The sequence below is a fragment of the Neolamprologus multifasciatus genome, chromosome 17 (genome assembly GCF_963576455.1).
Source record: "Neolamprologus multifasciatus chromosome 17, fNeoMul1.2, whole genome shotgun sequence".
Classification (NCBI taxonomy): Eukaryota; Metazoa; Chordata; class Actinopteri; order Cichliformes; family Cichlidae; genus Neolamprologus; species Neolamprologus multifasciatus.
In genome coordinates this window covers 10770760-10794885 of record NC_140455.1, presented here as the reverse complement: position 1 = coordinate 10794885, position 24126 = coordinate 10770760, and the positions used below count along the sequence as shown (strand labels likewise).

General features: G+C 42.3%; 2 long non-coding RNA genes across 2 annotated transcripts in view; both read left to right on the top strand.

The window, feature by feature from the left end:
• LOC146498971 (uncharacterized) overlaps nucleotides 1-24126 on the top strand; it is a 50904-nt gene that overhangs the window by 4846 nt on the left and 21932 nt on the right. The window lies entirely within an intron of this gene.
• LOC146498972 (uncharacterized) lies at nucleotides 17359-18590 on the top strand. Its single transcript, XR_014870390.1, has 2 exons — nucleotides 17359-17691; nucleotides 18263-18590. It is a non-coding gene; the product is annotated as an uncharacterized LOC146498972 (long non-coding RNA).

The following is a 24126-nucleotide window of genomic DNA, read 5'->3' as shown; positions in this document are numbered from 1 at the left end:
CCTCCTGTGTGCCATTTCCTGATTACCTGATGTGTGTATTTATAGTGGGTGTCGGTCTGTGTTCGTTGTCGGCTCGTCTGTGTTTCATGGTGTCCTGTTCCTCGTCTGCGTCTCTCTGCCACTCACCCCGTTCGTATGATCTCCGGTTTGTTATTCAGCTCACCCAGTTTAGGTTTATGTTCTGTCCTGCCCTCAGTTCTGTTATTCGTGCACTGTAAATAAAACCCTCACTCATCTCATCATATCGACTGTCTGCATTTTGGGTCCTCCGTTTCCTCCACACCACACGGCTCACCCCGCCAGCCGTGACAGTACGAGCCAACCACAAGATGGATCCAGCAGCTTTGTCTGGGGAGAGCGACCTCGCACGCATCCAACGCCTAATGGACTGGGTAACCCACACCACCAACGCAAGTGCGAAAGTGGTGGGGTTAAAAGCCATAGAGGCAATCCTGGAAGGGAATTCCTACCTCTGCCAGTTCGAGGGACTCTCGGACTTAATTCGCAACCTGCATAAAGCCCGGGAGGTGGTGCAAGCTCGGGAATCCACAGACTTTGTCCAGCAGCAGCGGACTACGGCCGCCCCGGAACAGCCACGTCAGCTTCTCCCGCCGGAGGTTTTGCCCGGCCCGCCGGAGGTTTTGCCCGGCCTGCCGGAGGTTTTGCCCGGCCCGCCGGAGGTTTTGCCCGGCCCGCCGGAGTCGTCCGCAGGGAGGAGGCGACGATCGCGCCGTCGGCGCGTCACCCCACAGCTGGATATCAGGACTATAGCACTGCAGGCTGTGGTGAGTGAGAAGGACCCTTTTTCTGTTTTGGACTGTGGGACGGTTTATTCAGGGGCTGTGTTTTGTGCAGCAGATGACAAGGAGAACTGCTGGTTGCCTGTTCATTCTCCTGCTCAGCTGTCCCAAGCTCGTTTAGCTGCACAGCCGCAAGCTCGTTTAGCTGCACAGCCGCAAGCTCGTTTAGCTGCACAGCCGCAAGCTCGTTTAGCTGCACAGCAGCATTCAGCTCGGCCCCCGGTATCCCCACTAGCCCCGTCATCTATGCCATCTTCACCGGCTCCCTCTGTACGGGAGGCTGCGTCTGTGCCCCCCGTTTTGGACTCTTTTTCTAAGTATTTTTTGCAGAGAGACAAACCACACAATCCTGAAAACACTCCTCAAGAGCTGGCCAGTTCTGAGATGCACTCCAGGGCCTCCCCAGAGGCTGGGTTTCAGCCCCCAGCAGACTCTGGACCCCTGGAGGTAAAGAAGCCAGCTGAGGACTGCACCCGGCTGTCGCTGCCTGAGCTGAGTCAATGCTCGGTGCAGCTGCAGTCAGCCTTGTGTTTGCCAGAGGCCCGTGCGCCTGCTGGTTCTGATCTGTTCCTGCCAGAGGCCCGTGCGCCTGCTGGTTCTGATCCGTTCCTGCCAGAGGCCCGTGCGCCTGCTGGTTCTGATTTGTCCCTGCCAGAGGCCCGTGCGCCTGCTGGTTCTGATTTGTCCCTGCCAGAGGCCCGTGCGCCTGCTGGTTCTGATCCGTTCCTGCCAGAGGCCCGTGCGCCTGCTGGTTCTGATCCATCCCTGCCAGAGGCCCGTGCGCCTGCTGGTTCTGATCCGTTCCTGCCAGAGGCCCGTGCGCCTGCTGGTTCTGATCCATCCCTGCCAGAGGTCCCCGCGCCTGCTGGTTCTGATCCGTCCCTGCCAGGGGCTCCAGTGCCCACTGGTTCTGAGACTGTTTTCGCTGGGGGGCCCGAGGAGCCCGTCCAGCCGCCTGTCTCGTCCGCTGGAGGGCCCGAGGAGCCCGTCCAGCCTCCTGTCTCGTCCGCTGGAGGGCCCGAGGAGCCCGTCCAGCCGCCTGTTCCGTCCGCTGGAGGGCCCGAGGAGCCCGTCCAGCCGCCTGTCTCGTCCGCTGGAGGGCCCGAGGAGCCCGTCCAGCCGCCTGTCTCGTCCGCTGGAGGGCCCGAGGAGCCCGTCCAGTCTTCTGCCTCGTCAGCTGGAGGGCCCGAGGAGCCCGTCCAGCCTTCTGTCTCGTCCGCTGGAGGGCCCGAGGAGCCCGTCCAGTCTTCTGCCTCGTCAGCTGGAGGGCCCGAGGAGCCGGTCCAGCCTCCTGCCTCGTCAGCTGGAGGGCCCGAGGAGCCCGTCCAGTCTTCTGCCTCGTCAGCTGGAGGGCCCGAGGAGCCGGTCCAGCCTCCTGCCTCGTCAGCTGGAGGGCCCGAGGAGCCCGTCCAGTCTTCTGCCTCGTCAGCTGGAGGGCCCGAGGAGCCCGTCCAGCCTCCTGCCTCGTCAGCTGGAGGGCCCGAGGAGCCCGTCCAGTCTTCTGCCTCGTCAGCTGGAGGGCCCGAGGAGCCCGTCCAGCCGCCAGCTGCAGCCTCATCATCCTCGCCGGCTGCCGCTCCATCCACACCACCGGCAGCAACAGCAGCTTCATCCACACCACCGGCAGCAACAGCAGCTTCATCCACACCACCGGCAGCAACAGCAGCTTCATCCACACCACCGGCAGCAACAGCAGCTTCATCCTCGCCAGCTGCAGCAGCCGTGTCTTCATCCTCGCCAGCTGCAGCAGCCGTGTCTTCATCCTCGCCAGCTGCAGCAGCCGTGTCTTCATCCTCGCCAGCTGCAGCAGCCGTGTCTTCATCCACGCCGTCGCCTGGTCCAGCTCCGGCTTCCTCCGCCTCGCCTGGTCCAGCTCCGGCTTCATCCGCCTCGCTTGGTCCAGCTCCGGCTTCATCCGCCTCGCCTGGTCCAGCTCCGGCTTCATCCGCCTCGCCTGGTCCAGCTCCGGCTTCATCCGCCTCGCCTGGTCCAGCCTCAGCTTCCGCCCCGTCTGGTGCTGCGAAGGCCACGCAGCCTTCAGGTCCCCAACTGCCGCCTCAACACCGTCGGTCATCTGCCAGGCCGCATGATCGGCATCTTTGTCACCGTGGCCGGCCCCCGGACTTGCAGTCCCGCCGTCGCCGTCCGCACGGTCGGCCCCCTGAACTGTTTCCACGTCACCGCCGCTGCCGCGTGCACGGTCGGCCTCCTGACCTGTTTCCACTTCGCCGCCGCTGCCGCGTGCACGGTCGGCCTCCTGAACTGTTTCCGCTTCGCCGCCGCTGCCGTGTGCACGGTCGGCCGCCTGAACTGTTTCCCCGTCGTTGCCGCCTTCCGCACGGTCGGCCCCCGGAACTGCAGACACAGACAACCGGTTTGTCTGTGTTAAGAATGCATGTCAGTGATTTAACCACATTTCCAATAAAAGATTAATACAGGAGGGAGCATTTGGGGATTTTTACCATAAGCAATTGTGAAGAAACAAATTAAATGAACAGGTCATTCAGAACCACTATAGTTGAAATAAGATTGTTTCCATCTGCAGCTATTTAAACTTGATGGCACTGCTCTGTTCTGGGACCGCCACACTACATCCATGTGGATACAGAAAAGCTGGCGGAAAAGCAGAAGCAAGACCCCAGAAAGAAAAGACTAGGCAACAATGACAAACAGATATGATGCCAATTACATTAGAAGCAAGAAATTAGAAGGAGCACAGGAGGAAGTGGATTGCTAAGCGGCCTGCAAAGTGAAGCAAACATGTGCAGGCTACAAAAAAATGTTAATCCATTGTCCTTTATTTGCCAATTCCATGTGTTGAAAGGTATTAGCTGATGTGGGCTGGGAGTAAGATCAGCTGACTTACTGAGCTTGACTTCGTGGCATTCCTGAATTAATCATAAGTTTGATTATAACAAAACATAATGTAGAATATTTAGAAATGTCAAATAATTATCACTGTATAGACATTTTTTAAAACTTTTTTTTTTTTTTTACAGTTCTCTGTCACTTTTTATGAGCCTGTCTTTATAGTCCTCATATTTGTGCAAATGCAAAATGTAATGAACTGGGATTTCTTTAACAAACATGTACTTAATCTCAAGACACTTTTAGTAGACTACATTCAAGGTCACTGTGACCTCACCTGTACTTTTACTGTCAATGAGATCATTCTTGAAGGTCTGCTCATATTTACTTTGCGGTTCTGTGAAAAACTAAGTACACTCCATGCTTCAGTTAATTGTAGATCTGCCTTTAGTAGCAATATCCTGAAGCAATTTGTTTTCTGTGTGACTTTATCTTCTTGCCAGTGTTACTTCAGTTCACTGAGGTTTGCAAGCATTTGTTTATGCACAGCTCTCTTGAAGTCCCACGACAGATTTTCAGTCGGGACTGAAAAAGTCTGGACTTTGACCGGGCCATTGCAAGGTTTTGAGTCTTATCTTTTTCAGCTAGCTATCTGTTGCATATTTGCTGCTGAATTGAAATTTGCTGAACTGAAATTTGTATCTCTATTGTATTCTCATCTTTTCAAGATTCAAGATTGCGGCATTGTCTTAACAAATACTTAAATGCTCCTGACCAGCAATTTGTTTTTGGATTTAAACAGGCATTCACACTTGCTGATAATCACTTAATCATGTGCAGTCAGATTTGATATAAAATTATGTGTTGTCATTTTTTTAAAAAAAACATTTTGGAATAAAAATCATGAGACATTAAATAAGAGTGTGTCTTTGTTTCCAATTCTCTGACTCCCTGCTGTATTGTCATTCTGTTACTGACTATGTCAGTAGGAAGGTTACTAGATACTGCCGGCAACAAAGAACCTTGTCTGTGAGGGGGAAATTTTGGAAGTTGCAGTGCTCTCCCTTAACATAATCCGTGTGCAGCCCATTGACAGCAGGTAAACTTTTGCTAATGATAGCTTAAGAATATCTTCTTTGCGTCTCCAATGAGACAGAGTGATATTTGAAAGATTAAATGAAACTATGTAATTTAAGCAAGTCACTAATTTAAATAGCATTCATATCCATATTTAAATATATTGAATAATAAGACTTCAAACTTAGTATGCCTGTTAGTTAGCTGAGAGCATGCACTGAGCAAAAAATATTTCGTGTAAAAATGCATCGTATTACAGGGTTTTTTTTGTTGTTGTTTTTTTTTGTTTATTTGTTTTGGTTTGTTTTGTTTGTTTTTTTTTAACAAAAACGTATCCTTGTTTGTAACTTGGTTATATTTTCACTTGGGTTATTTTACAGCTAATGACAAGTGTGCAGGTCTGTTTTCTCTGTTCATGTTAACTGCATACAGACAGCTGTCTACTCATGCTGCTGCTACTGTCTGAGAGCATTTACACTCGGCTCATGAAAATCATTAACTGTTGGGACTTTTAAAAGGAATAATTTAATGTGTTTTGTACACAGTTGAACACACTTGAGATGCTATACCAGCAGGAGGGCAGTGTTAGAAGCTGGGTGCAATACAGCAGGTTGCATAACAAAAGAGCAAACCGTTTAGATTGGCATGTGAATGAGGCAAATTCACTGATTTCCTTTTCTCACATGTGTAAGTGAAGAGCACTTTTGACAGAATTACTGCATTAATATTTATCTTCTGTTCTCTTTTTAACATAAAGTGTCCAAAGACAGGAATCCAAGTGTATTCCTTCCTTGTGGATCTTGTGGATTTCTTTGCATATTATAATAGTAATAATATTTTTTTTAAATGATTGGGCTTATTCTTTTAATAATTATAATTTGTGCCTGTGTGAATATGGTCCATAAGAATCATGCACAGTTCAAACTATGTGTGGCATACCATAAGGAAGCATTTCAAAACTGTATAGGACAGATGTAGGATTTAAAAAATGGAAGATAAGATAGATGCAGATACCAGGCAGTTTTCAATCTAAAGATTTTCACTATGTAATAGCCCTAAATAAAATCCTTAGATTGGAAGCTGTTTGATGTACACATCTACCTTCTTATGCTATGTAATGCAAATTGTCTAAGCAAATAGTCATTCTTAGAGGTTGTAACTTATTCTCCAGTAAGGTAGGAAAAGTTAGTTGTTTTATTATATTTAGCTTTGTCAGTGTTTTACCATTTTATTTAAATCAAAATTTCCTGTCATAACAAGGTTTTGAGTATTTATTCATAATACACATTTTTTACTTTAGCTTTTAGGCTTACACAATTCTGTCAGCACTTTGATTTGTTTGAGAAGGGCTGCTTAACTAAACTTAGAGAGAATGTGGTGTGGTGTGGCCTATCATCTAATCATTCTAATAATGGTAGGTTGGGTGTGCTTCGAAAAAAAAGACTTAACCCCAAGATAGCTTGGGGTCAGATTTATTTTTTCTTTCTCAATGTTGCATAAAATAGTGCTGATTGCATCCTTTGGACATTCACTACACCAACTGATTGTGCAGCTTGGCCCCTCTCTTTACAGCATACAGCTACTTCTTTGCCAGCATCCTCGGTAACACAGCGGATGAGAAAAAAATCTCACACAGACTTAAGCTTGTTGGTCTCAAACAGCCTCTCCTCCACAGTCCTCATGTATAAAGTGCTCCAAAAACCCTAGCATTAAGGTCAGCTGGTGAATTCTGCGTTTCAGTGAAGCTAGCCAGCAACGGAGCACCTTGCTGGCTACTTGCTACACTTACTTCAAAGAGTGTCAATCAATCTTTTATTCTTCTTTTTAATACAAAATGTATTTCTGAAGCCAGGAGCAGTATAAAAGTGACTCCCTCAGATCAATTTTTTGTTTTAGCAGTCATGTAGTTGATGGCGTTACACTTCCTCTTAAAACTGTGTCTAAATCCAGTTTCTCAGACAGTGTTCAGTCTGTAAAAATGATCAGAATAGGTGTCCAGAGTGTAAATTAGGATTAATACATGTAGTGTATATGTTACACTATGGAACAAACTTTTGGACTCAAGCCTGAACTGATTCAAATTGACTGGTCAAAGAAATAATGAATTTTGCAATTATATTCTTATAATTATGCACATGTAATTATAATATATGACATGATGATACATCATCATCTTCATCACCATCATCATGTTTTAACCCAGACACACGTGAATGTAAACTGTAACTTGAAAAGGATAGTTAAGACAAACGCGTCAAAATCTGTACTTTGAATCTGGTTGAAAGTGTATAGGAATTTCTTTTACCTAGGTATTTAATCGCATTATGTTATTGTATTAACATGTCTGACACTCATACTTGAGACAAATGGTAGGGGGTGTAGCAAAGATGTTGGGGAAACAGGAACTCCAGAGGACCAGTCTTTTGTCTCTTGAGGACTCTGGGAAGTAGCAAGGGAGTGTGAACCTTAAGGTGTGAAACAGCTGTGTACTGCCTTTGTTCCTGGAGAAGGTATTTAACTGAGAGCTATGCTAGGCTCAGAGACTCTGCTGACCGTCGGTCAGCAGAGTCTGACCGACGGTCAGACTCTGGTCAGACGGTCAGACTCTGCAGTCCCCTCAGACTGCAGAGTCTGAGGGGACTTCTGCAGATGGGTGAGTTGTAGCTAACTTTGTATACAGTTATGAGGAGTTTTGTGTCTGGCCGAGTGGTGAAGTGCTTGCTGCTCTGGAGTTCGAGTCTCCGGAGGGAAAATCCTGGGGTTAGAGTCCCCAGGCTTGTGTTGGGTTCCGGTGTTGTGCAAAAGAAAAGCAGTCGTCTGCAAGAGTAATTGCAAAAACACCGGTCCATCACAGGGAACGGTGGTTCGAGTCCACTGTTGATAATCACGTCTGCACAATACAGTGTGTGGAGTGACGGTATTTTAGCACTTTTCTGCCGGTAAGGGAAGAAGGCCATTGCAGGGGACGCTCTGAATGTAAATATGGGATCTAGATCCAGTAGCAGCGCTCCACCAGGCGGCCAGAGACAAAACTCAATACGTGACTGTATGGTAAGAATTGAGTAAATGTGTGGTGTGTAAGATTGCAGAGAATGGTTGTGTGAGAAACGTTGATGTGTGTGTAAAAACAGTGAGAAACGGGGTTACAAAATGTTGAAAATGGGGAACAAAAACAAGAAAAAAAAAAAGAAAAAAAAGAGAGGAGTGTAGAAATGTGTGTAACAGTTGTTTCCAACTAGAGGGAGAGGGTGGTACTGCAGGCCACCAGCTCCCCTAGGGTGGACACACGAAATTTTTTTTTTAGCAGAATTGTTTTTAAAAATAAGCAAAATAGGAAGAGGGTTTGGTGTTTTTCAACGTAGAACAACTACAATCTCTCTGGGTTTTTAAGAAAGGGGAGTTCAGAAACAGAGAGGGGAGATGTGTTGTTTTAAGCAATGAGAAGAATGATCAAAATGTTTCAGTGTGTCACTTGCAGGTGAAGAGCAGACCCGGATCAATTTTCCACGTGCAGCAGTCGGAAGGAAATTATAGGTTAACACCATTAGAAACGCTCAAGCCAAGTTTTGGCTGAATTGTTTTACAGCTTAACTTCCATGTGTTTGTCACCCTGAGAACACAAGCTCCAAGAATCTCTCCCTGAAGACAAGAAATGCAGTTTCAGAACAACGAGATGGATCTCGAGAGCTCACAGCAGCATCCTGAGCAGTGAAGAAAAGGTCCAGCAGCAACAGCTGTGCAAGACAGCGACAGCAAGGAGAAAAATGGCATCATCATGACTGGATGGATGGATGTGCATTTCCAAGGAGCTGCAACTTCACTGTGTGAATGGACCTTTGAAAAGACTGCTTGAGTTGGACATTTGCGACTTTTGGCGCAAAAATGGCAAAATGAGACCGTGAAAACACAGGACAAAGCTGAAAGACAACTGACTCTCACTGGACTGCTGCAAGGGGGAGAGATGAGATGAGACCACAGTCAAAGGAGAAGGGGACAACATGGAGGAAGGCTGTTGTAGTGTGGGAATGAAATTTGGGTTTAGGAAACTGGGAAGGAAAAAACGACTGCCTTGCGTGGAGAATTGAAAAGTGTCTGGAGCACCGCAAAGAGGAGAGGTACACAAAAATTACACAAACAGAAAAATGCATTAATCCTACTAACACATACACACATGCAATGAAGCTCATGAAGACCAAATAGCATTTTAAGCATTTCTGTTACCATCATCTTGTCCGGTTAGCTTAGTAGGTTAAGAAGTGATACATAGACTAGTGAACTAGTATTATTTTTGGGGAAGGATGATTGAATCAGCGGTGAACAGAATGCTGCGGGAGGGTCAGATGAGTGGGGACTAATAGATTATTGAGTTTCTGGTTTCTGATGTGTGGGGGAGGTCTTATCATGACACACATCTGGGTACATGGGGAAAACAAAAACTCATTTTCTAATAGAATATTGCTGTTGTGTGAGGTGTGTGACTGGTGGATGAAAGTTTTGGGGATTTACTGATGCATTTTCTTTTGGTACCACTTTGAACCTGCCAATTAGTTGTTTTGATCTATCATTCTAAGGGAGTATGCTTAGACAACTTCTAAACTAGGCCTTCATGTTTTTTTGATTTTTAACAGTGCACTGAGATTTTTGTTTGGCAGTTTCCTCTTTTTCAAGCAGGCCTGCAAGATCGGAATCGAAAGCGCTATACAACATGTTGATCAATCGCAAGTGAGCTTCTCCAAAATTAAAATGGGCTCGGGAGAAAGCCACTTATTTGGGACAATCAGAAAACAAGTCCCTGGCAAAAAGGATTCAGCGAGGTAATCCAGTCTAAATTCTTTTTTTTCCTTTTTGAAATGACGTCATTGCTGGCAGTAGAAACTTATTGCGACACAAGAGGTTCTGCTATCAGCAATAAACACGGGGATTGACTGGACTGACAAAAACTTGACTGACTTGACACCAATATGCAAGATTGCACCTCCACCCAGAGAGACAAAAGGGTGGATGTATATATGTATGTTTCTTTTTACAGGAGCAGAAAGGTGACAGCAACGGGTTGCATGGGCTTTTGAGCCGTGCTGACTTAACCTTTTAAATGCCACTTTCTGTGTCTTTGTGAATTTACCAGCGGTGTGTTATTCATGACCTTGTATTGTTTACAGTGCAGAGGTCACTGTGAGAAAGTGTGCATACAGACGCGCTGCGCTAACATCTACATCACTTTTTTCCACAGCAAAGGGTTAATCATATGATCTAATCACATGATTTACAGCAGGACACACCACTGGCTAATGTTTTTTCTTACGACAGGGCCTGGAGTGAAGCTACTTCAGGAGAGAAGCCCTGAGAATTTTTAAGAGACAATGCACAACTTTATTGTGCATGTCTAATTGTGTTAAGCTGACAGAGGGCAAAAGAGGGTTTTCCGGGGAAGTTTTCATTTTTAAATTGCAGGAACCGTGACATGAGGGATATGGAAGGATTGACTGAGGCGCAGATGCAAACTATGACTAGGAGACAACACTTCAAGTGGACCAGAGAGAAGCAGGGACCATCTGCAGGACAACAGACAAACGACAGTGGGCTTCCAAAGGATTATCACGAGGAGATTTTGAACAGCAAAATCTTAAAATAAAATGAAAGAGTTTCGTCGTTGACGCTGAGGAAGACAACTAAGGTGTACGACGTGCTCTGCCTTAAATCTACAGCTGCGTTGGAACAGAAATCGAGGGATGGAGAGAGCGTGCTAAGCTCCAAAAGTGACAGCGCAAGGAAGATCAGCGTTGGAATTATGACTCTGTAAATGGCACAGACACCAGGAGCCATGACAGTGACTGAGAATGACCACCTAATGCTGTTTCACTTTGCCATGCAAAGTACTTTGACACTCTGGAGAAGACCTTTCCTCTGTATCATTGGTGTTTCCATTTGCATGTGAGAGCTTAGATTGTGGGGAAGATTAAAGATGAACAAAGGGTGGTGGGAGAACAGTGAAGTGAGGATACACAGTGTGAAACTCCTTTAAGTGTACAATAATGTTGATGTGATATACAGAATGTCAGGAAAGAAATTCTGGTTTTAATGTGATTCTTGATTTTAGAATCAAAGGGTGGGATTGTATAGGAATTTCTTTTACCTAGGTATTTAATCACATTATTTATTGTATTAACATGTCTGACACTCATACTTGAGACAAATGGTAGGGGGTGTAGCAAAGATGTTGGAGAAACAGGAACTCCAGAGGACCAGTCTTTTGTCTCTTGAGGACTCTGGGAAGTAGCAAGGGAGTGTGAACCTTAAGGTGTGAAACAGCTGTGTACTGCCTTTGTTCCTGGAGAAGGTATTTAACTGAGAGCTATGCTAGGCTCAGAGACTCTGCTGACCGTCGGTCCCACGGCCATGGGGGCTCCACAAGCTTGTTTGTATGTTGTGTGCATGAATTAAAGAATGTTAGCTACCGCTCACCGCTCGTCTGCAGGCTTTATTTAAGTGGAAAACTTCCACAACAAAAGCATAAATTCAGCTTCTGCCAGACACCAGAGCAGTGTTGTTAGAAAGTTAATTAATTTGTTTCGTTTTATTATGCTTCTTTTATTTGTTTGTGTTCACAAACAAAATTGTAGGCTCTGATAAAGCAATATTTGTTATAATTACTTCTGTGCCTTTCGCAGAAAAAGCAAAACTCTGAATATTCATTATTTATACATTTTGAAAAACAAGCCTGAAAAATCTTTTATGTAAACAAGGCTGTTCACATGAAAACCGAGCAGGTTTTTTTAATTCTAATCATACTTGCTTTCTGTCTGACCTTCGCTGGCACACGAAGACCACTTTTTTCTCCATCACACAGACAAAAACAATCTGACATGTTTGCCTGAGGACCATCCCATTTCAAAGGTGGATTTTGTATGTAGACAACAACCTAGTAATTTCCCTCGACGCAGCAGCTGAGCACACTCGTCTGTGCGATGACAAACGGAAAGGGTTATCTGGTCCCTTCAGAATACCTCGCAAACATCGCTCAGATAAACCTAATTTTGCCCAAGGCTCTCTTCACCTGCTTGAAAAGTAGAGCAATAAATTTGCAAAAATCCCCAAGAATTCCCGCTTCTCTCAACCTGTAGTAACTATACTTCCACAGGGGCATATCACTTTCCCTTGAGAACTTTGGGGAAATATCATTGAAGCCTTTAGTTTTTATTTTTTTCTGATGGTAAAAATTGCAAATGTCATGGAAGAGAAATCACAAGCTCCATCAGGAACCCCGTAGCACTTTTTAGGGGGTGACAATGCCAAATGTGTTGGCTGCTTATTTATTAATTTTCTCTTTTCTTTGCGTAACAGAATTCATGAATATTAATGCCGCCTCATGGTGGGAACTGTTTGCAGTACTCAGTGGGCTGAAAGAGGCCATGAAACAAAGCTGAGAAAAATCATACTCGCTAATGTGAAGTGGGAGTTGTGGGCTTCCAGTGCAGTGGATCAGTCACTGAAATAACCGCAGAGTCATTTGACGTTTTTTTTAAAGACATGAATAAATAGGGGGGAAAAGGCCGAGCAGGCGTTTTCCACTCAAATATTTGACATAATTTTCTCTGACTTGCCAAAGAGCTGTCCAAGAAAAGCTTTACACGCATTCCTTTCTATGAATGAGTCATTTGGGAGCTGTGGGCTGACCTATAGTGGGTCTTTACCCCAAGACTAGAGCTGCTTTTAGAACAGACAGCCAAACTTTAGGTCAGCAGGGATTAATTAGCTTTTTGAAACCTACCCAGCAGATGTCAAGGTAATCTTGGGATGCGGGCTGTAGAGGTCAGTGCAATATCTCAGAGCAGAGGGAATGAAAGCTGATCTCACCACTGTCCCATCCTCTGCCGTGCCAGGTATGAGGCCCACATAGGCCAAGGCCACGCCAGACCTCATTCAGGCCTCATTAATGGCAACACGTATAATTGGGTCACACTTTTAATGCCTGTGATAATTAACATAACTTGGAACAGTGTTTCTTTCCAGCCCCCATCATTAACTGTGCTGAGCATGTGTGAATTATTGGGGATGATCCTAATATTTATTATACAAAAACTTAAAAGACTTGCTGATCTCTTTGGATAAATCAACTTTTATCTCACATTGCCAGACTAACCTCAGCTATTCTGGAGCCCTGTGCCAGCCCAGGAGGAAGCTCCTGCCAAACTCATTATTATTCTGTGAAAGGTGAGAAAACACTCTAAGTTGAGAGGTGCTGAAATCAGAGTTGTCAAGAGCTGGTCTGAACTGCTTTAAATTTCCCTTGCTCTGGTTAAAATATGCCAGGGGCAAATATTACTGTGGACCATTCTGAAAACAACACCTGTAATATACTATAATATACAGGATTACTGATCACTTATGATACCGTAGAATGTCATAGTAACTCTGCAAGAAACTAATTCATCCCGTGAAGTGCAAAAACTGGACCTTCTAGCAAATACAACACAAAACAAATCAATCAGGCTGACCTGAACAGTGTGAGCTATTTTCCTTTACTCTATCCCCAGCATATTGCCAGCTTTATTGTTGTGAAAAGAAGCAAAGCAAATTACTTTCTAATCAATAAAAGATGTAGATGCTCATTCCATAGAATAAAGAGATGTTATTTTTATACAACTGATGATTAAGAAAGGGAGTTTACACGCTTGGCACTGGGTTCTAGGTTTTTTTCCCCTTCTTCCCCCATGCCCAGCCAGCTGTTTTGATTATGATTTTACATAAGTAAACTCATCATTTTGGGTTGTCAGAGTCCATTTCTATAAAACATGCCAAGCACAACAGTGAGAGGATGAAGCCTTATGAATCTGAACTTAAAATGAGCACTTAATCTGTGGAGGGAATTTGTTTGTTTTTTTGAAGTAGGTTTTAAAGATTTTTAATGTTCCGGTTCATCTTTTCCTTTTCTTTAGTTTACTAGTAGCAAAGTGATGAGAAGAATGGAGTTCTTAAGGACTGGATAAACTGTCTTTGATGAATCCCTCTATTACACTCAAAATAAATGCTGACTGTACGTAATTAGATTACATGAAAATTTACCCTGCTTCTCACCCTGTGGTAGCTGGGATAGGCTCCAGACCCCCATGACTCTAATCAGCATAAGGATGAATAAATGGATTTTATAATGTAAAATATTAAAAGTAATGAAATCTGGTTGAATGAAATTTACTTGATTGATATATATTGTTTACATGAGCGGTTAATTATTTGAATAAATACAACTTTCATTTCTTTCACTTTCACTTTCATATATTTCAGTTTTTGCATTTTTTTGTTTCAGAACATGGTCAGCCTTTCGCAAAAACATATGGTTAGCCTTATGTTTTTGAGAAGGCCAAGGAATTCAGGGGTTTTTTTCTCTCCTGGAAAAATACTATGAATTGTTTATAAAGTGTGTCAGGTAGAATGATGGAATCTTAGTTAGAAGTGGACTAATATTTGTGCTCCCAGAAAATAGAGTGGATGTATTTTCCCCCATAATGCAAGGCCTGCCTATTGGGGTCATTTTTTTTCCTAAGAATGAAGATCATTGCTAGATAAAGACTTTTTGCCTGTTCTCCTGAGTAATCAACCTCTCTGTATCTAGAGTCAGCCCGAAACAGACTCCAGTATCCCTAGGCCCTGGACTGCAGGTTTAAACTTCAACCCTCAACCATTGTTTAAAAAAATTGTGTCCTGAAAAAAAAACCTAACTATTTTACCTGCCTTCAGGGTTATTACAGAGTGTGTGTGTGTGTGTGTGTGTGTGTGTGTGTGTGTGTGCCACTTCAGAGCAGTTTGCTTTTAACATCACTGTGCAAGGTGCAACCGAATAGCTGGTATTGTTTTCTGTGTTTGTCATTTATGGCAAAATGTGATCCCTTGAGAAACTTTGTACAGTAAAAACGCCTGTAAAACATTTTCCCACATGTCTGTATGTTTGTGGAAAGATTTTCTTAATACAACATTGTTACTGTACAGGCCTGTCATTAAAAGGTCAAGTTTGAAGGTAAATGCGTTTCTACCCATGAGTGCTAACTAAAGGACGCTGGAAATAGGCACCAGTAGTGCTGCCTGAAACAATCCTTAGGCCTGGAAAATCACTTTGAGTCAAATGAATCAGAAGTATGAAAATGCAAAGTCAGCATAATTTTTTGTTTGTTTGTTTTTTTGTCCATGCTTTCTTTTACAAAAACAGACACATTACCAGTGAACAGCAGCACAGATAGGGCACTTTAAATTTGGACTTTTTTGTGTAAGGGGCATCAGATTGTGGTGATGATCTAACCAATGAAAACTCCTCAGAACTGGTTAAAAACATGCTAATCCATTTTTTTTGTTTACCATTAACATTATGTTTTTTTGTCTGTTAGCCTGCTTAAATATCACTACAATACAATATCAGTTAACACAAACTGCAGTGCAAATTGACTGTAATTTTATTATAGCCGGTGCTTGCATTTGGCCATTTATCAAATAACATGGCAAAAAATTGTTGGATCCTCACCTTCTTACTATAATCATCATAGAATATTTATGTACATACGTCTCTGTTCACACTATCTTCTCATTAACTGGCAGGCCAATCACAACACAACTTTGGACAAATATAGTCACAAATACAACGATTATTAACATCTATATGTTTATAACATTCTTTTCAATATCTCAGTTCTTTTGATTTTCACATTCATCATCCCATTGCAAAGGTAATTTTACATTCTCAGTTTGTGTCATATGTCAAATTCAGCATATGCTGGTGGTGGTGATTACAATTTCATGAATATGGACTGGACTCCTGTCATTGCAACCCATACATTTCACATAATTGTCAGTCTCTATCAGTCAGTGGACTTTAAAAGCATTCTAAGTCCCTAAAATCCATGAGTTTCCATCGCCCTAGGACTAGGTTATGCAGTTAAGAATTACTTTTACCATCACTAAATACATGCTGTTACTGTGGAAGGGAAAAAATTACAGAAGGACTCGACTAGACCTATTGCTGGGCAGTCCAAGTCATCATCATTGACATGTAAAATCTTTGTTTAAACATATTATATTATTGTTGCTTAGGAGAGGATAAGGATCTGTTAAAACTGTCTCACTGTGCAACTGGGGGAAAGAATGTTGGCAAGCATGCATTAACTGCATAAAACCAATTGTTCAGTGATCCGCTTGCTCATAATTAAACACAAACCAAAACCAATCAGCAAATATGTGTGTGTGTGTGTGTGTGTGTGTGTGTGTGTGTGTGTGTGTGTGTGTGTGTGTGTGTGTGTGCTGTTTGATGCGGTGGGGTGGGATGGTGTATTCTAAAATTGATTTTAATGAATTAGAACAGGATAATCTGCAGATTGAACCAACCACTTCTTGTCCTCACAGTTAAAATACATTGTGATGAGGCTTTAGATATGGCAATGCATATGAGGCTGTACTCTGCTGTTATCTGGAAAGTATTGGCAGTGGTCCACTTGTGATAAGTAAGACTATGATGAAAACACACAGCTTTAGTACATGAAGAGGTAATGACAAAGAGGTGAAAAAAGCTTACCGTATATTCATGCTAGGCGTCGAGAAAATATCAGTTACTTTTGTTCCTGGTTGAACCCACTGATGAGAACTGGTGACCCACTCTGCAGTGGCACAGATTTAATGACTCAGAAAATGTAGCCCAGCAGAAAGCTTCCATGGGGGCGTCAGTATGGGCACATACTAGATGTGCACTGTTTTAATAAGCAGGTGCACTGCTTGAATGTAGGTCCCATCAAATCAAACAGTTAATATGTTCATAGGAACTTTGATGGTGAGCATTTATTTCAGCAACAGTCTACTAAAAAGCAGCTCAAAGTTGTGCATTAGTATAAATAGTCTTCTTGCTATATCTCCTTGTATTTTCTCTTTTATTGTGGTGTCCCTGTTTGATTCATTTGCCTATATTTTTTCAGTTTGTGTCTTTTACAATACTAAGAGAATTCCACTGTGACTTGACTTATGAGATTTTCATAGATTGCATTGATCACCACTGCTTGTTCAGACTGGAAGGCTGGAGAGTCACAGTGAAATAAGAAACCCACTCTCTTCATACTAAGATTGTCAGTAGCATCCAGCCTAAGTGGTCCAAAAAGACCTAAGACAATGAAGATGCTGAACAGAGCCAAAACAACCTCTGACTTCAGCTGCTGTTGTTATGAAATCGTGATTCCACTCATTTGAGAGATGAAATTAATTCATTTGAGAACACAAATTGCATATTAGACAGTATGTATTGCTAATTTGTGCCAATAAATGTAATTACTCGTGCGTATAAATTCACAACTTGCACACAAATGAGTCGTTTGCAGTTACTTTTCCTAATTAAGAAACATGCTACCCCTGATACCTGCTGAGCTCTGTACAAAAAAAAAATGTTTGACAGACGAAACAGTACTAATGTTAAAAAGTAACAAAACAGTGGCCTTGCTTAAATGTCAGGCTCCAGAGATAGGAGACTAGCCACAATCTGCTGTGTGTTAAGTGAAAGAGCAATCCATTAATACCTATGATTACAATTGTTTGCACATTTGATTTTGGGGGGTCTAAAGCTGACTGTGACTAAAGTAATTTAAATAAACAGACAGGACTATGTCAAAAGTACACAATGACTGATCTCTGAGAGTCCAAGAACATACCTACACAGCAAATTCAAAAGTGTTAAATGTTTTGGTGTTAGTAGTCTTAGAGTTAATTTTACTCTAAGTAGAGTCACATTCTTTTAATGTAACTCTGAGGTGTAAAATGATAGTAGTTAAAATCGAGTGTTAAAAATGAGTGTTTCTATTTCAAATCTGGAGGTGTTACAATGGAAACATTAACTCTTGACCTCTTAACTCTGAACTCCTACAGGGGCTATGACACCAATAGAGTAAATTCACAGACTCCGCCCCCAGCACGGCTCCAATCGAAGCTGAAGTGAAGCCGTTTCAGAACATTTTGCTCTACATATTTGAGTTGTTTGCCATGCTTGGTAAGTCATGTTTTCAAAGATTGTTTCAATTATTATTATTAGCTTTTACTTCTGTGGCTCTTTGGAGTTGAGACAAAGCTGTGTGAAAGGCATTAGCCATGTTGCTCGGTGATAGCATAATATTCTGTTTTAGCTAGCTGAAAGGTATTGTTTGCGGGCAAATACCACAGCCTTGAAAAAAAGCTTGCATGTGAATTTTCAGTCAAATTTCTTGGTCAAATACACTTAAAACAATGTCTAGAATGTGAAATGTTGATATAATGGTGCTAATTGAAGCCTGAAAACGATCTCCCATAAAAAACGAGCAAACAGCAGTAGCAGATGTCCCGACTGAGTTCTACGTTAGCACTTAGATTCCTCCAGAGTTTTGTGCACACGGTTTAGGTAAAAATGAAAAAGGTTGAGGTTTTACATTTAGTTCAGTATTACCTGTTGTCTGTGTCCTTGTCTTTTGGGAAAATACTTTACACAAGTAATCGCTCAAAAAGGATTCCTTTTTTTTTTTTACTGTGCTGCAATTGATTTGTGCCATTAATTAGTGTCAACTAATTTTTATTCAATCTCCACATAGGATATGCTTGTGAAGATGGAATATGGGGGAGAGCAGAAGTGCGTTGAAGTTCCACAAAGTGATGACTGAAGGACATGCATATTGTATTTTGTATTTATTGAAATAAGTGATGAGAATGCTGTTATTTGCATTTACCAGCTCACCTATGTCAGACCTTTTGATAAACGAAATTCTAATGAAAGTGAGAACATGTACACTGTTACATCTTTCAGAAAATGTTTTGAAATTGTGGTGCACAGTTCAGAATAAATGTTTTTCAAAAACCATTGCGTCTTTTTAATAAATGTTTATTTCCAAAAGAAATTTCTAGAAGTTCAGAACAGTAAAATTCCCGCTTTTTAGAATTAATTAGAAGATAACTCTTACGTAGTTAAACTAAAATACTCTTTGAGAGTTAATATATAAACTCTTAACACCAAGTGTTAAATTATCAACTCCAGAGAGATTTGGTGTTTAACACTAAATCAGAGTTAACATACCAACTCTCCAAAAAGAGTTAAATTAACACTCTCTGGTGTGGACCCATATAGACACTTTAAAAGTGTTGAAATCAAATCTGACAGTGTTAATTTGGACATGCTGGATTTGCTGTGTACCCAAGAAGGATTTGTTTGAATTAACAACTTTACACCTGGATTTACCTTGAGAATATGAAGAACAAATGGTCGAATTAATGTTTTTGGTAGCATGTGTAACAGGACCATGAGTACGTGAGAGAAAGAGAGAGCAAAGAAACCCCCCAAAATTTGTAAAGTGCACACTTTCAACTATAGTATAAACAAAACAAACACATCGGTTTTAATGAATCACCCCAATGGATAACCCTTATCAGTTGATAACACTCCCACAGATATCACCAGTAGACAACTCACTGCGATTAATGGTGGTCATGCTTCTTTTGTGAGCAGTAATAATAAGTATTTCCACAAAACAAAAAAGGGAAAAGTACACAAGGAGGGATAATAGGTGGCACCATTTCCATTGCTTTCACTCGTTTCTTTTTTTGGCCACTTTTTAAAATCTATGAACCATTATATCATATAATTTTCCTCATTTTCAAATTTCATCTTCCTTGTTGTTCAGCTATCAGTCATATCAATAAAAAAGTCTCTCTCTACAGCTATGGCAGCTACTTGAAATTGATTTCACATCGACTGCAGCTAAAATAAAAACTGTGGCAAGGTTCATCTTCTCAGGTTGTCATTTGCTCTCCATGAATCTGTCTCACGCTTGAAAACAATTTAACAAGCAAATAGTTAATTATTATTATTATTATATAATTATTTTGTGGTATGACAATAATACTAGTTAAAATAGTTAACCATGAAAAAAGCACAAACCTTACCTGATTAACATTTGGTTTGTGGTTTCTTCAAGGTGGACCAAAGACTGTAAAAGGTGTTGCCCTTCACTGATTTTGGACTCTGTTTTTAAGTGTCAGTGTTTGAGTTCGGGCTGCTGCCGTGTTCATTTCTTGGAATAAAGTTACATATGTGGGAGAAAGGGTGGTATTAGTTGTCGGTTAACACTAGTATAGGTTTGATTAGGAAGCTGTATGTGACACATACAGCGAATATCCTTTAATTAGTGCAAGGTAAGAGACTAACACTGGTAATTGTGTTAGAAATCTCCAAAGGGCACCAGCAGCTGCAGAGAGATCTAATTTAGTGATTCAGTCCTGTTAGCAGAGATGATTCTGACCACACATTATCACAGCTACCAAGTGTCCAACTTCAGTTTTCAAGATGAGTTATTAAAAAAAAAAAACACCTACTGAGCAGTTTTTATGAAGAGGAGAACTGACTAAAGAGACTAAATCCGACTGAAATATTGTTTTTCTACATGATTATCTTTAGCCCTTTAGGGTTGCTATATGGTTTTCTCATTTTAGATCTGTCCCAGCATAACCAGTTTGAGGTTACATACGGGCAACTTTGAACTGGATATCCCAGCTATCATGGGACATCGGGGGGTACATCCTGGGCAGTTCACCAGTCTATGGCAAGTCTAACAAACAAAGATCGACAACCATTTATGCTTACATTCACGCCCAGTGTCAGTTAGACAGTGGGAGGAAACTGAATACCCAGAGTGAAATTGCGCAATTTTTCAAATTTGCGCTGCCCTGAAATGCTGAAAGGGCTCCGCCAGGGCTGCCCTTTGTCACCGGTTCTGTTCATAATTTTTATGGACAGGATTTCTAGGCGCAGCCAAGTGGCGGAGGGCTTTCGCTTTGGTGGCCTCAGAATCTCATCTCTGATCTTTGCGGATGATGTGGTTCTGTTGGCTTCATCGGGTGAGGGTCTCCAGCTCGCACTGGAGCGGTTCGCAGCCGAGTGTGAAGCAGCGGGAATGAGGATCAGCACCTCCAAATCTGAGGCCATGGTTCTCAGCCGGAAAAGGGTGGAGTGCCCACTCCGGGTCGGGGATGAGTTCCTGCCCCAAGTGGAGGAGTTCAAGTATCTCGGGGTCTTGTTCGCGAGTGATGGGAGAAGGGAGCCGGAAATCGACAGACGGATTGGGGCTGCAGCTGCAGTAATGCAGATGCTGCACCGGTCTGTCGTGGTGAAGAGGGAGCTGAGTGTAAAAGCGAAGCTCTCAATTTACCAGTCGATCTACGTCCCTACCCTCACCTATGGCCACTGTGGGTAGTGACCGAAAGAACGAGATCGCGGATACAAGCGGCGGAAATGAGCTTCCTCCGAAGGGTGGCTGGCCTCTCCCTTAGAGATAGGGTGAGAAGTTCGGCCATCCGGGAGGGGCTCAGAGTAGAGCCGCTGCTGCTCCACATCGAAAGGAGCCAGCAGAGGTGGTTTGGGCATCTGACAAGGATGCCCCCTGGGCGCCTCCAGGGTGAGGTGTTCCAGGCATGTCCCACCGGGAGAAGGCCCCGGGGCAGACCCAGGACACGCTGGAGAGATTATATCTCTCGGCTGGCCTGGGAACGCCTTGGTGTTCCCCCGGACAAGCTGGAGGAGGTGGCTGGGGAGAGGGAGGTCTGGGCCTCTTTGCTTAGGCTGCTGCCCCCGCGACCCGGCCCCGGATAAAGCGGATGAAGAAGATGAAGATGAAGATGAAGAAATGCTGAATGATGTTAGTTAGAAATCCAAGTGATGTTATACTTTATAACAACACTCGCAGAACGCCTCTACCACAGTCAAATTACTTGGCCTTTATAGAGAAGGTTTTTGCAAGTCAGGGTATTCTCTTTTGGATTAAGGATGCTGGCACAGATTACTACTGGGGGAAAAAAAAGGAAAAATTCACCATCCAATTTGTGTTCAGCATCCGTGGCATCTGTATTTTATACTTTGCATCAATTAATCTTGGCTTTCATTAGAGTTGTGTTTCCTCAGGGCGGTTTTTCATTAGATGGAGCTAGAGCTTCGGTATTGGAGGTCTGAAACTTAATTCTTGTGCAGTACCTTTTAATAGAGCTGTTATTGCTATATCACATAACATGAACCATCTTATTACTTTTATTTATTTATTTCTTTTTAGATCTCCAGATAATAAATAACTACAGACAGCAAATATGTTAACATTTGCAAGCTCTTGCTTTGCACAGTCTACTTTAAAAAAAAAAAGAAGGGGGGTACATTTTGCTGGCTATAGATTTACTAGTGTTTTTTCCCCTCCTTTAGCATTACCTAGTTTTCTCACTCAGTCATATATATAACTTCTATTTTTATAGCTTGTTGATTTCAAGTAGAGAGAAGGTAATATCCTTATATCACTTTATATCCCCAATTTGTTGTACCAGTTGTGGCAGATTCAATTCAGTTCAGTTCAGTTTTATTCATAAAGCTCCAAATCACAACAACAGCAGCCTTAAGCCAATTTCTATTGAAAGAAAGACCCTGCAATAATACAAAAGACGCCCCTCCCTGAGCCTGGTTCTGCTGAAGGTTTCTTTCTGTTAAAAGGTGTTTTTCCTTCCCACTGTCACCAAGCTCTGGCTCTCTACTATTGTAGGGTCTTTACCTTACAATATCAAGCACCATGAGGCAACTGTTGTTCTGATCTGGTACTATATAATACAACTGAACTGAATTGAATGGACAAAGAAGCTGTATGAGATGAAATCAATAATTAAAAAGACATCCCTGAGCTGGATAGGCATTCATGCTTTTGCTGAGGAAAACTGCTGCATCCTTGCTCACCACAAGACTCAAATGCCATTAACAAGGTTAGGGAGAGGAAAATGAAATGACTTTGTCATTAATAATCAAAGTGCAGTGGCATTGTTTAGTGAAACTGAATTACTGAAGAGTTCATCACCAACACATATTCAGCCCTTTTCTCTTTCTCATGTCTAATTAAAGAATGGAGCACTTCCAACTGAGACTCGGGAGAGACTAGGTGCACTGGAATCATTGTGACAGTCACTCACATTGAGGGCACTGATGCAATTTACATTTGTTAGACTCATCGTTCAGTCTGCAAGAAAATAATCAGAACAGAAAATATTAATTGGATAAGTTTGAGTGTGTGGAGAATCTTTTGACTTTGAAGAGAGGACAAACTGGGTTACAAAATATTCTACAACAACTTTCAACTCATGATACCATTATGCATGTTCTTATGTCTTAAAACTACTCCTCCTCTTTAAATTGTATGTCTTGCTTTTTTTTATTATTGTCACTTGTCTAACACAGCAACCTTTGTGTGTGTTTTAGTTATTTGTTACATTAAAAAAAACTACTAATGGGATTCAGTAAGGGGCCACAGTGGCAAGCTTGTTAATTAAAAATTGTTGATACAGGATTTTTTGCACGCAATCTTATTACATATTAAAGGCAACTGTTGTTTTGCAGGCCATGAAAGTTCTTTTTAGAGAGGAAAGTGGTTGTTCTTTTAGTGTTTCAGTTTTTCTTCACATTTCTGCATAATGAAAGCCAAAAATGTCTCAGCTTGTATCTGTAGTCAGCAGTATACATAGAAAGCAAAAAGATCACAAATAAGCTTCCATGTTTTTGTTTTTTTTTTTCCCTTTTTGCTTCCTTTACTTGTCTCTAGTATCAGATCTAGTATATAACACGCTGCAGTGTCATTTCTTTGATTTAATAAATACCTGCAGCATCACATCTAAACTGTGACTGATGTGCACCTTAACACACCTCAGCAGTAACTTCATAAAATGTATCTGACTATAAATACTGTTCTGTTTTCTTTTACACATCTGACAAGACAGCTGTTCCACACAGAGTCGACGTTTATATGCTGGAATTATTAATTTTCTCTTGATGATTCATGAGTTCCAAGTCAGCTGTCAGGATTCATCCAAAGAAAGGGACTTGGAGAGATGTTAAAGGCAAGAGAAGCCTGTCATTGTCTGAAGATTTAATATAATTTCTTTTCCTGCCCTTGGTCTGTGTTACCATGTAGTTTGCCATAAGAAACACATGATTAAAAGCTAGTTTTATATTGTGTTACTATACTACAAGTATCAAGAAAAGTAAGAAACGCTGGCAGACACAAATGCACAATGTGAGTCTATTTTAAAGGTTTCTTGTCAAAAAGCTTTGGCCGTGTGAATGACGTTGGCAGATGAGAAGGTCTTGAGCTGGTGAAGCAGCACATATGAGGGGAGGAATTACCAGTGAGGAGTAGACAGGTAGGCAGGTGAATGGGATTAGAAGGCTTGCAGAATGAAGCACGCGGTGAGCTGCTTGTCATATGAGGAGGATCGGGGGAAAGCTGTTAGAACTTGAGTTTTTTTTTTAACAGAAAGGCAAAACAATAAAAGTTGAGCGTGGGATGGAGGCCAGGGAACGAAAGAAAAAGTCAGAGCAGCGGTGGAGACATGGGACTACGGTATGACACACTTCTGTTGCAGCCGCCTAACTGTTAATTGCAGACAT